The 13,070-nt window shown below is 39.2% G+C and overlaps 1 pseudogene; it reads right to left on the bottom strand.

Annotated features, from left to right (window-relative positions):
• Positions 1-1,473: 1,473 nt before the first annotated feature.
• LOC144366072 (G1/S-specific cyclin-D1 pseudogene) lies at positions 1,474-3,791 on the bottom strand (annotated as a pseudogene).
• Positions 3,792-13,070: the final 9,279 nt, after the last annotated feature.

The raw sequence follows: 13,070 nt of genomic DNA on the forward strand, positions 1-13,070 counted from the left end.
TGTGAATGAAGCTGTAGTTTATTTAATAGTAGTGAACAAATGTTGGTCTTTTGGTATTAACAAATATATCTTGGCACCGTAAAAAATAGCATAAGGGGAAACAGGATGGAGAATATTTAGGAACACTTTGTGTTATCTTTGGAACTTTAACAAATAAAATTTTATTCCAAAATAAATTTATATTAAAAATTTCAATTTTAATTAAATTGATCAATTTAATTAAAGAGATTTATGGTAAATTAATTTTTTAAATTTAATAGCACTCATGTTTAATGCTTTAATTCAATTTTATTTATTTATTTATTTATTTACTTTGAGATTTGGAGTCTTTAATTTAGCATCATGCTGTAATCAACAAACAAGAACAAACAGAACACTAGCACATGGAACAGAGGAAACGCACCCGAAACTCCAACAATTCCAGAAGCGATTCCAATCATCCCGATGACGAGTCCTATGGCCCAGCACCACAGTGGCAGGTAAGACAGACTGGTATCCCAATAATAATAACAACAAGCAATGTTCATAACTACACATCAAGAGCGGCACAGCTGGCGAAGCTATACCACAATGGCACGTCCACACCGGCGGAGCCCAGCACTACAGGCGCAGGGACACAGCTGGGCAGCGACAGGCCTGCGCAGGTCTCCTGGACGTGGCCCCGTTGGCCAGGGCCGTCTTGGGATTCGTCCGTGTTTCTGTCCACGAGGCAGACAGAGCCGACTGGTGGGTCTACACGTGGCTAAGTGAAGCATGAGGTATCGTGAACAGGGACTTTTTTGGAATAGAGCAGTAATCACATCAAGTTAAAATTGATTACTTAAAAAAAAACTACAAAAAAGGGCATCTGTAATACAATTTTCTATGAGAAAATTAAAACTAGCACATGGCAGTATATGACATTGTAAAACAAAAACTGATCCTCCCATAGCAGCAAAACAACGTGAAAGAGATACAGAGAAGCTGTGAACAGTTTCCGACTGCGGGACGTCACCGGTAGCAGTGCAATAGGAAGTGGAGCCACGGCCTGTCCCTCCTGTGGGCACTGCCGGTCCCCTCGGAGCCTCCTGCCACACTCCTCCCTCACGTGCTCTCTCCAGCCTCCGCCTCAGCCTCCACACTCTTGCCACCTCCCCTCCACACGTCCTCAATGCAAAGGTACAGGGCCAGGATGGGCAGGGATGAGAAGGTCCTGGACCCCTCTCCTCTCAAGCACCCTGGCGTCCCTGTGCCTTGGGTGCCTCTAGAGCAGACCACTTTGGACAACGCCCCACAGGCCGAGTCCAGGTCTGGGCGGTCTCTCTGGAGATCTTCCCTCACCGACCAAAGGCCCCATCTTGTCACCTGCAGCTCAAAGGCAGAAAGGGTTGAGTGTCGAAATCAAGGGAGACTGCATCACTTTATAAATCATACTGGCCTTACGAGCATCCTCTGCAATAAATATTCTTTTCAGCCTTAACTATAAATTATATATTTTAGTGTTTAAAAACCTTCCGCTGTGAAATACCTAAAAGTAACCCTTACACTACTTGTTCTCTAGGTGAACCTTTGAGGTCCCTACTTTCAAACACCAGTTGGCACCAAAGGATTCCCGCGAACTTCGACCTCTCTACAGGACAGGAAGGGCCCTGCATCCTGGCACTGTGACACGGATCTTTTTCTTCTTGACTGGTACAAAACCGTCAGGAACACCCTCTCGCTGACACCACGGTGTCACACCTTTGCGGTCCTGTGCCCGCAGGAACGTGAATATTCCCCGCCATTCCATTGGGAAACCGCCCCGCACGTGACAGCGAAGTGGCCTCTAACTGCTGGACCAAAGTGCTTTGACACGGAACGGTTTAGAATATCAAGAAAGAAAACACAAAACCCCCAAATGATAAGAAGAGAGTAGCTGTGGATTGAACCTGATGTGAACAGGCGGCAGGACCGACGGGTGAGAACCCAGCATCTCACGAGCAGGTAACTACAAAACTAGGAAGATTATAAAAATGGAATCTGTCATGTCGCGCTTTGCTTCCCTCCACAGCAGCACGTGGTGGTGGACAGCTGGCCTTTCCCGAGCTCCCTGGCTGGCACCTGCAGACTGGTGCCCAGGTGGGGGTCCCCAGGCACAAAAGCCCGGCCCCACACCATGCTGACCCATTGGCAAGCTGCAGAGGTCACACGCCTACCTACCTAGGAGATAAACACACAAGGAGTGACTACGTGACGAGCAAGCGGGCACAGAGCTAGGGCCGTGCGAAGCCCTGCCTCTCGGGGGAGCGGGGACACACTTCCTACCTAACCCTCTTCTACTTTAAAATGGTTTTTCAAATTTTTCTTTTCTTTTTTTTTTTAAGAAGTTTTTATGCTTTTTTCTTTTCTGAACACATACAAAGAATCCGACCTAGCCCTCGGGGACCCTCGTGCGTGTTAATGCTATCCTTACAGAGACACGAGCGCATTCACATACAGCTACTTGATTACGGAGTAAAATCCTCTATTTTGTAGCACAACGCCCCTCCCCCACTCAAGGTCATGCAAATTCTATCTTTTCTTTCTTTTTTAAAGACAGTTTTCAGGATTTTTTTTTCCTTTTCTTTTGCTTAAGTCAGAGACGGAAGGGAGAAAGAGGAAAGGAGAAGGAGACTTTCCCTTCTGTTAGCAAAATGTCCCTGAAAAGAGGGACTTTGCCTGGAGCACTGCGGGCGGCCCTTCCCAGGCTGCGGGGCTGCGGCCGGCCGCTGCTGGGTGCTGGGTGGTGCCGCTGGCCGGGCGCCTCAGACGTCTATGTCCCGCACGTCGGTGGGCGTGCTGGCCAGGTCGGCCCCCGCCGCCTCCACCACCTCCTCCTCGGAGGCCTTGGGGTCCAGGTTCTGCTGGGCCTGGCGCAGGCTGGACTCCAGCAGGGCTTCGATCTGCTCCTGGCAGGCGCGGAGGCAGTCCGGGTCACACTTGATCACTCTGTAGAGGAAGTGGGTCAGGCGGTAGCAGGACAGGAAGGTGTTGGGGCTGCCCAGGTGGAGGCCCTGCACTGCGGCCACCACGCTCCCAGCGGCCACCATGGAGGGTGGGTTAGAAATGAACTTCACGTCTGTGGCACAAAGGGCGACAAAGGTCTGCGCATGCTTGTTCTCCTCGGCCTCTGGCATTTTGGAGAGGAAGTGTTCGATGAAATCGTGGGGGGTCATGGCAGCCAGGTTCCACTTGAGCTTGTTCACCAGGAGCAGCTCCATTTGCAGCAGCTCGTCGGGTCGGATGGAGTTGTCAGTGTAGATGCACAACTTCTCGGCCGTCAGGGGGATGGTCTCCTTCATCTCGGAGGCCACGAACATGCAGGTGGCCCCCAGCAGCTGCAGGCGGCTCTTCTTCAGGGGCTCCAGCGACAGGAAGCGGTCCAGGTAGTTCATGGCCAGAGGGAAGACCTCCTCCTCGCACTTCTGCTCCTCGCAGAACTCCAGCATCCAGGTGGCCACGATCTTCCGCATGGACGGCAGGATCTCCTTCTGCACACACTTGAAGTAGGACACTGAGGGAGCGCAGGTCTCCGCCTTGAGCATGGCCCTCGGCACTCGGTCGTTGAGGAGGTTGGTGTCGGGGTACGCGCGGCGGATGGACTCCACTTCGCAGCACAGGAGCTGGTGAGCCCTGGCGGGGGCTCTGCCTGAGCCGCTCGCGAAGGGCTGCGCGTCTGGGTTCGGTCAGCGCTCGGCGTTCGCTCCTGCTGCCCGACGCTCCCTCGTGCTCTTCTCCCCCTAGCCGAGCGCGCTGACTCTGCTGCTCACTGCTACTGCGCCGACAGCCCTCTCTCAATTTTACTTTATGTAGATTTTAAAATTAGTTTTACAGCAGAGCTTAAAAACTCATGGGATGGGGCTGGGGATGTAGCTCAGTAGTAGAGTACTTCCCCAGCAGGCATGATGTGTGAAGACCTGGGTGAAGCTGGGAGTACCAAAAAGAAAAAATGTGGCATAAATGTAAATTTGGCATCTCTAGGTTTTGGAATTGACTCTTTTCAATATTTTTTAAAAAGTATTTTTTTTTTGGTAATCAAAGCAACACATATCTTTTGTTAGAACAAAAAATAATAAGAAAGGTGACTAATGAAAATTAAGAGCCCTGTAACTGCTTTCCCCATCTCCATCTCCACCACATCACTCATCAAAAGACATTAATTTATATATATATATATATATATATATATAAATTAATGTCTTTTGACATTATAATAATATATATATATATTATTTGTATGTGGCACTCATAATGCACCAGACCACATTATAAGTGACTTACATATATTGACTTATTTAATGTTCCTAATAAACATGAAGAGGCCACACAAAATGAACATTACCGCTATTATTCCCATTTTATAGATGAAGTAAATGATGCACAGTGGTTTATCTTAACTGTCACACAACCAGCATACCACCACTCAGGTATCTTCAAAATATTCTTATCTTTTGTATTCCTAGATTTACCAATTGTGAAGGCTCTTTATTGGCTTCTTGCAATGATAGATGAAGATTTAGCTCATTTTTACCAAGCTCTCCTATATCCTGATCTTGCAATTTGTTTTAATAAGAAAATATGTCTTCTATAGAATCACTTTAGTTCCTGCCATTTTAAGTTTTATGCTACCTCGACCTCTCGTTTTTCCAACTGTGGAGAGTGCCTTTTCTCTTTCCACTCTGTGCTACAGGAGCAGCCTCCCTGCTTACCTGGTCAGTTCTACTTTCCCTTCTTTCCTTTCTACCTCCAGACAACAAAGCCACATCCCCAGTCTTCTTGACCTTTCACTTTCAATGAGGTTCACACCACTGCATTCTACTCTATAGCCACAAGACTTTCATACTTTCTCTGTAAGTTGATTCTAAAGTACAAAATTCAACAGTGTTAACACTATTATGATTCTGTAAGTATTGTTGAAATATAATGTTAGGAATGCATTATATTTGTATTTCCTTTCTTTTATATCTGTTTTTTTTCTTGTAGTTTCTATTTTTTTTCTCTTGCATCATCTATCTTTCTTGGATTTTAAATTTTATTAGAACTTCCTGTCACGAATCCCTGGTATTGTAGGTCTTTTTGCCACCTAGTTCCTGCTTGGAGCTCTCCAACTTCCTGATCCACCCTGCTGTCATCCTGGGACTCACTATTGCTCTTCTGAAGAGGATTCATTGTTTTTTTGAACTTTCCTCTTTCTTAGTGTATTCCCTCCTTTTGATGAATATGTTACATCAATTCTAAAGAAATTTCATCAGAAAGCACCATAATAACTGAACTTACTCATTACTTACATGTCAGAAGATATTGATTTTTTCCAGCTCTCATATTTGGTGAATGACTTTGCTGACTAGAGATTTCTGGGTGAAAAATTATTTTCCCTCAAAATTTTGAAAACATCTTTTTTTTCCCCTGATCTAGTACTGCTGGTAATTCTGATGATAGTCTGTGTTTTTTTTTTTTTTTTTTTTTTTTTTTTTTTTTAGGGAATTTGCTTTTATCTCCACACTGGACAACTTATATTTGTATGTTTTATATTTATAGTTTTGAAGTTTTATAATGATATATCTCAGCCTATGTCTTTCTTTTAGCTATTGAATCAGATACATCATGGATGCTTTAAATTTATTGTTGTTGTTGAACTGTGGATTCAACTCATGGGCACTCGACCACCGAGCCATATCTTCAGCCCTATTTTGTATTTTATTTAGAGACAGTGTCTCACTGATTTGCTTGGCACCTCGATTTTGCTGAGGCTGGCTTTGAACTTGTGATCCTCCTGTGTCAGCCTCCTGAGCTGCTGGGATTACAGAGATGTGCCACTGTGTTGGCATGGATGTTTTCAATTTGCTAACTTCCATGTAAGAAGCATTTTAGCTATAGGAGATTTCTTCCATTTTTATTTATTATTATCACCTTTTCCTATTTATTCTGTGCTCTCTAAAGTTGGACATCTGCAAGTAAACCATGTCTCATTTTCTCTTATATTTTCTATTGCATATTTAATTTTATTATTCTGAAGATTTTTTAATATTAATATTTTAATTTGCAAGAACATAATAATTTTTTGTGGGGGTACTGGGGCTTAAACCCAGGGATGCTTCACATCTGAGCTACATCCCGAGCCCTTTTTATTTTGAGACAAGGCTTGCTGAGTTGCTGAGTGAGGCTGACCTTCAACCTGTGATCTCCCTGCCTCAACCCTCTGAGTCACTGTGATGACAGGCCTGTGCCACTAAGCCTGGCTTTCTTATTTCTAAGAACATCTGGTACTTGTATTTTTTGTTTGTTTTGTAGATAAGAAAAATATCTTCCCAAATATCTTTGATGGTACCATCAGAAAGGTACCACCTATCTGTCCATCCGTCCGTCCTTCCTTCCTTCTTCCTTTTCTTCTTTTTCTGTGTTGATGAATTATCTCTTTTTTCTGGAGTCACTTTTGCTTATTTTGAGCTTTCTCATATTGCATTTTTTCTCTCCACATTTTTGGTGGTTCTTGCTGTCCGTTTGCACTATGAAAGCAGTAACAGAAAAGCCAGGTGAGTTTCTGTCAGGTGCTGAATGTCAAAGTTCCAACTCCCACACAAGCTGCCCTGCTTCTTCCAATGAACCATGTTAGATTTTATAGAGAAGAATGGCAGGTTTTACTCCTTCCTTCCTTCTTCCTTCTTTTCTCTTCTCTCTCTCTAGTTGTGATGGGGTAAATCTTAGGCAGCAGCTGAACCATCTAAGAAAGCGTATGGGTGAAAGAGATGGGTTTGGGGGAAGGTGACATGCTTTGTTTGAAATCTTTCAATTAATCTCTCCATTTTTAGCCTATGCCTTAGTTCTGTTCTCCAAGTTGATCAACCCTTCAAAGTTCTCAGTTCCCCGATTCTGTGAGGGCAGAACATATTGCTACTTCTGCCTTTTCTATGTGAGCACTTGATAGCACTTTCCATTGCCTTATTTATTTATCAGGTACTGGTTTATTGTTTTTCATTCTTCCCAGTATTTCTTGAAATTACTTCTCAAATGCCCTCTTTTCCCCTCTTTTTCTCATTGCTGGCCTAATCTATTTTGTGTGTGCATGTGTGTGTGTGTGTGTGTGATTGTGTGTATACCTTTACTACCAGTTTTGTTGGTTTGTGGTGGAGAGAGAAGATAACTTGGTCCTTTATCTTTTTCCTCTCGTTAGAATGAAGAACAAAATTACCATTCTTGTTCATGGCTGCTGTGTGGTGAACTGGACACAGGTAATGGTGTGGAAGGGAAATGAATTTGGTAGTTAAGGCAATTGCTCACGTGTGGAGTGTTAATAATTTGCACTAGAATTGCAGAAGTGGAGATGGACTGAACAGATTGGGGGTGACTTTACAGTGAAATTGGCGATCTGGATGATGCACTAAAGAAGGAAGTAGAGAGTTTTCCAAGGATGACTTCAATAATGCCACAGAATAAAGAGGTGCACTTGAAGTTTGGGAGACACAACATAATACCTTTGAGCATGTTGAGTTGAAATGCCTTTCAGACATACACATATAAATTATAAGTTGTCTTTTAGATATTCAGAGGTGAGATCTTTGTTACAGATATTAATTCGGAGTCATTGGAATATAACTGAAATTTTAAATGAGATTTATTAGGGAGAGGGCAAATACTGAGAACAAATGAAGGCATAGATTTAGCCCTGATTAGGTGTTTTTGATATAGCATAACATGGTACTTGTCATTAAAAATGTGTTCATAATAAATATTGTTAGAAAATAATAACACCACAAGTACAGAGTTTCGTATTAAAAATGTTTACTTACAGGAGGTGATTCAACCATTAAAGCAACTCACTTTGTTACAGGGATGCTATGAGGCCTAGAAAGATAATTTCTAAAAATATTTGGTGAAAAATTCAGATCTTCTGTTTTTTATTTTTATTTTTTTTTTAAATAAAATGTTCAGGTTTGGAAGTTTTTCTAATCTATGCTTCAGTTTTCTTGTTTAGATAGGGAAAAAAAAGGAAAGACAGGGTTTTTTTCCTTGTGTAAACTATTTATTGACAGCACAAATGATATATTTAATTGATAACAATAGATTTGAATGTTAGAGGAAAATCTAGTTGTGCTGTCTCCAATTTATTAAAGGAAAGTAGAGTTTAAAATATATTTGAGTGATAAGTTTAAGTAATTGCAAATATTTGTGCTAGATTCTAATTGATATCTGACTTCATGTATATAATATTGGAAGTCATATTCCATCAGTACTACATGAAAATTATTTTAGGTAGATGAAATTGTCTCTATTTTACAAATCTCATAATGAACATTAGATTTGTTTCTATAACCCACACAAGCGGTTATGTTCAGTGCAAATCTTACATATTTTCTGTAGGTGGTGGACAAGGCACAGTTATGCTAGAAAATCAGTAGAACATTCTTAAGACCTTTCTATATTTTATTCTGTATCTGAATAAAATCAAATCCTTTCTCTCTATCCACTATAATTTAATAATTGAGATGATATTGCATCATATGTTTGAGATATTGAAATGTATACAATACTTTTTTTTTGAAAATTGCTAGTATACTCTTTTTCTTGGTATTGTAAAACTAATTTTTTATTTTTAATAATGAAAAATTTGATATTCATAAGATCCATTCTTTCAGTTATTTCAAATGAATGATGAATATCTAAATATCAAGACCACCATAACAAAACAGCTATCAGTGCAAAATGGAAGATGTATATGAGTGCAAGTACTTCAGTTGAGTTCTTCAAAGGTCTAGTACTTCCATATACATTAAACAATCCTGATCATAAGTGCAGAAAGTCTGAATGATCAGCATATGCATTTAAGGTTATCTTCCCTTTACTATAAACACTGTTGAGGATGTTTGCTGCAAAGGAGAGAAACCACCACAAGAGTGCAGGGCAGCTTCTTGTAGGAAATGATACAGCAGTAGATTAATGAGCATTGACTAGATGTTTGGACAGAGTTCATTTTTAAGTATCAATATGGTAATTTTAACATTTTAAAAAACTTATCATGCTTTTTTATAGCTATGCTGTGTTAGTATTATCATTATGAACATTTCTTAGGAACCTACTACTTGAAGGTATAAAATCACAGAACACTTTCCTAAATCCCAAATATATAGTGTTGAACAGTAAGTCTAATACCTCTAGTGTTCAGAGTTCTGTTGACCTCTCGCACAGGAAATTGTCAAACAGGTCTTGAAAAATTATGATGGGCAAAGCTCAGAGGAGGAATTCCTTTTCCTTTTGTTTATTTTCCCTTTTTGGTTTCTTCCTCCTCATTTTCCTGACCAATATTAAATTACTAAATAAATATACACCAATACAAAGTAAAGATAAATGTTACAGAAAACATAAAATTTTTTATTAAATTAATAAAAAATAAAATTTTCCACTCCTTGTTTCCAATTCTCCCTGTCACATTTCCTAGAAGGAAATATTATTAATAATTAGGTGCATATATTCCTGCTATTTTAATTACATAAATGTTTACATACTGAAAATGAGATATAATCATACATCTATTCTACAACTCTTCTTTTTATTCTCACATATTTACAAGAAGAATTATTAAGAGGTTTACAAGAAGAATTATTAAGATTATGCTAACATGTATTAACACTTCTAACCTTTATATAATACCCCTACCATCTTCAAGTATTATCAATATTCAGCTTCTATTCTAGTAAGAGTTCACTCTAATACTGCATTTGTTGTAAACACAAAGGAGTTCCCTATGCTTTTCTAAAGTGTTTTTATTTTGAAATAATCATATCTTTATAGGAAATGACAAAGATATGTACAGGGAGGTCCTGTGCACCCTTCATCCATTCTCTCCCATATATGGTACAGTATTAGAACCAGAAAATTGACATTGATAAAATTCACAAAGTTTGAGTTTATTCAGATTTTACGAACTATATATGTACTTTTTTTTTTTTATTTTGGTGGTCCTGGGGTTTGAACCCATGGCCTTGTGCATACTAGGGAAGCACTCTACTGACTGAGCTATATCCCCAACCCTTATATGCATCCATTTTTAAATGTCTATGTATATACTTCAATGGAACTTTATCTTATATGTAGGATCCTGTAATTACCACCGCAATCAATATAGGGAATGCCATCATGACCACAACGCTTCTTTATGCTACCCCTTTTAGCCCCAATCCCTCACTTTTGGCAGTCACAAATTTGTTCTTAATTTCTATAATTTTTTTATTTTATGAATGTTCTATCAGTGGAATTATACAGTATAAAACTTTTTTTGAGGTTGTCTTTTCTTCTATCTTGGTATAATTTTTCTGCAAACGCATTGATTTTGCTGAAGAAATTTGTTCTCTGCCCTTAGTACTATATCATAAATATCTTTCCATATCAGCACATAAAGACCAATTATATATACATATATATACACATATATATATTTTATATATATTTCCTTTTTAAGCAAAATTGAAGTATACACCATAAATTGTTTCACTGGTTATTTATTTATTTTTGTAGTACTGAGTATTGAATCTGGGATCTGGAGCTATGGTGTGCATGATAGGCAAGCACTTTACCACTGAGCTACATTCCCAACCTTGCTTATTTCTTACTTGCCATATTATTATTTCCTAGGTAGTAGTTGTTTAATTGACACATAGGAATCATCAATATTTATTGGTTAAAATAAAATGTTTTGATATATGTGCAGTAGACACATACATTCCTTCATTTATCATTTCTAGTGAAAACACTCAAAATGATTTCTTTTAACTTTTTAGAAATACACAGTACATTATTGTTATTTATAGTCATCTTTCTTGCCATAGAACTGAACTGGATAGTATTTTTAGTAGCACAATGCTTAGTAAATAACTTTGTATTTTTTGTTTAATTGTTTTAAAATATCTATAAAACAAATCCTTAGTTATGGGTTTGTATTTTTGATAGAGATACTGCTCTCCAAATACTGAAGTAATTTTTGTTGCCAATGAGAATGCTTCTTTTCTTATATTCTTATTAACATTGAATGTTATACCTCTTTTAGCTTTATCTTTGCCTATCGAATGAAAAATTGTTAATTCAAGGTTTTAGTTAATACATATTCAATTATAAATATGTTATAATTAGTAAATGAAGATGAGCTCATTTTTATATATTTTTGTTCATATTTTACTTAGGAAAATGTAAATATATATTCAGGGAATAATGAGTAAGATAGTTTGAAACTGAGTGAGTTACAGTTAGAGATGCAGGGGCCAGATTCTGATCAAAGAATATGTACTTACATGGAAAGACAATGAATTAATTAAAGGGTTTGTATGAAAGTAATAAACAGTTCATCAAATCTATTGTAATTTAGAAACTAGATGAGACCTTAGGCTATGTGTGGTAGTAGTCATGTAATGGTAGGCACTATCTCAAACAAGAATTAATAGGAGGTTTGAGTGAACAGACTATGTAAAAATCAGTAAAGTCTAAGGTGATGTGGCCTAAGCTGAGGGTAGTAGTAGATGATATTCTTAACAAAAGCATGAAAACTTAGAGAAACTGATTTGGAGGGTAAAGCTGGATGGAGGTATATGATTCTGTTTTAGACATTATAAATCAAATGAACAACTATTGGTTGAGTGCTGACAATGTGTTGGCACCATGTGCTTGCTTTTATATGTCATGTTGTTCTAAGTGCTTTAAACTTTCTGATCTTTAGTGTGAGAAAAAGTTGAAAAAATTGGTATTCTTTTTTTGGAGGGCGATAAGAAGAAAGGGGCAAATATGTTGTCACGTACAACATTAAGATTTTAAGGATTCTTATGTCAGGTACACCCAAGTTCTAGTTCTAATTTCATTTCTACTTAGTTTTGTGGACTTGGGTAATGTTTGACCCCTAAATCTCAGTTCCTTTCTATCTACAATGTGAATAATAGCACTAATTATCCCAAAGAATTGTTGCAACAAATGGAAAATTCCATGGAAGAATGTTTAGTATAAGTCCTTGTATTCAAGATGATGATGATGATGATGATGATGATGATGATGATGATGATGATGATGATTTGGTACTGGGGATTTAAATTCAGGGGCATTTGACCACTGAGCCACATCCCCAGCCCTATTGTGTATTTTATTTAGAGACAGGGTCTCATTGAGTTGCTTAGCCTCTCACTTTTGCTGAGAATGGTTTTGAACTCCAGATCCTGTCCCACCTCAGCCTCCCCAGGCACTGGGATTACAGGCATGCGCCACCAGTCCAGCTTAATTATTGTTTTTGTTAGTGACTTGTGATTGGGAAAAACTGATTAAACGTTTTCAGTTCTCCCCTCTAGTTTCCCCTGAAAAGGATTCTGGGTCTGCTCACTTGGCTTCATTCCTCTACCATCTTACAAAGGGTTCTGACATTTCCAGAGAGCATTTTAAGTTGTTGTTATGCCAGGTCAGGAGAACAAGTGCAGATATGGAAAGAACCAGGCCAGTGGGCTGGTTCTCAGGGGGAAATCTATGCATGCTACGGGGGCATCTCTCGGGAAGCTATGATTTATGGGAAGGCTCCGAAGCATCATATACAGACAGAAATGAAGAGTGAGGAAGAACCAGAAGGAAGAGGAAGAGTTTACAAATAAATGACAACAAACTCTGGGTTGAGAAATTGGATCTTGGGGAATAAGAGTTTTTAGAGACATGAAGGGAGGAAGAGAATCATATATAAAGGGATTCTGCTATGTTGTGGGCTATGCATTTGGTTCTCCTTTGTATGTTTTTTTTTTTTTTGTACTGGGAATTGAACCCAGGGGTCACTTAACCATGGAGCCACATCCCCAATTCTTTTTTATATTTTATTTGGAAACAGGATCTTGCTGAGTTGCTTAGGGCCTTGCTAAGTTGCTGAGGATGGCTTTGAACCAACCATCCTCTTGCCTCAGCCTCCCAAGATGCTGGGATTACAGGCATGTGCCACTGTGCCTGGTATTTTCATGATACTGAATGAATGTTAAGTAAAGAATTTGTATAGAGCTTGTATTTTACTGTATGTTGTATGCCACTGTTCTTGCTTCTGGTGCAGCCCAGCAGGAGCAATGGGTAAT

Source organism: Ictidomys tridecemlineatus, chromosome 8 (genome assembly GCF_052094955.1).
Source record: "Ictidomys tridecemlineatus isolate mIctTri1 chromosome 8, mIctTri1.hap1, whole genome shotgun sequence".
NCBI classification, from domain to species: domain Eukaryota; kingdom Metazoa; phylum Chordata; class Mammalia; order Rodentia; family Sciuridae; genus Ictidomys; species Ictidomys tridecemlineatus.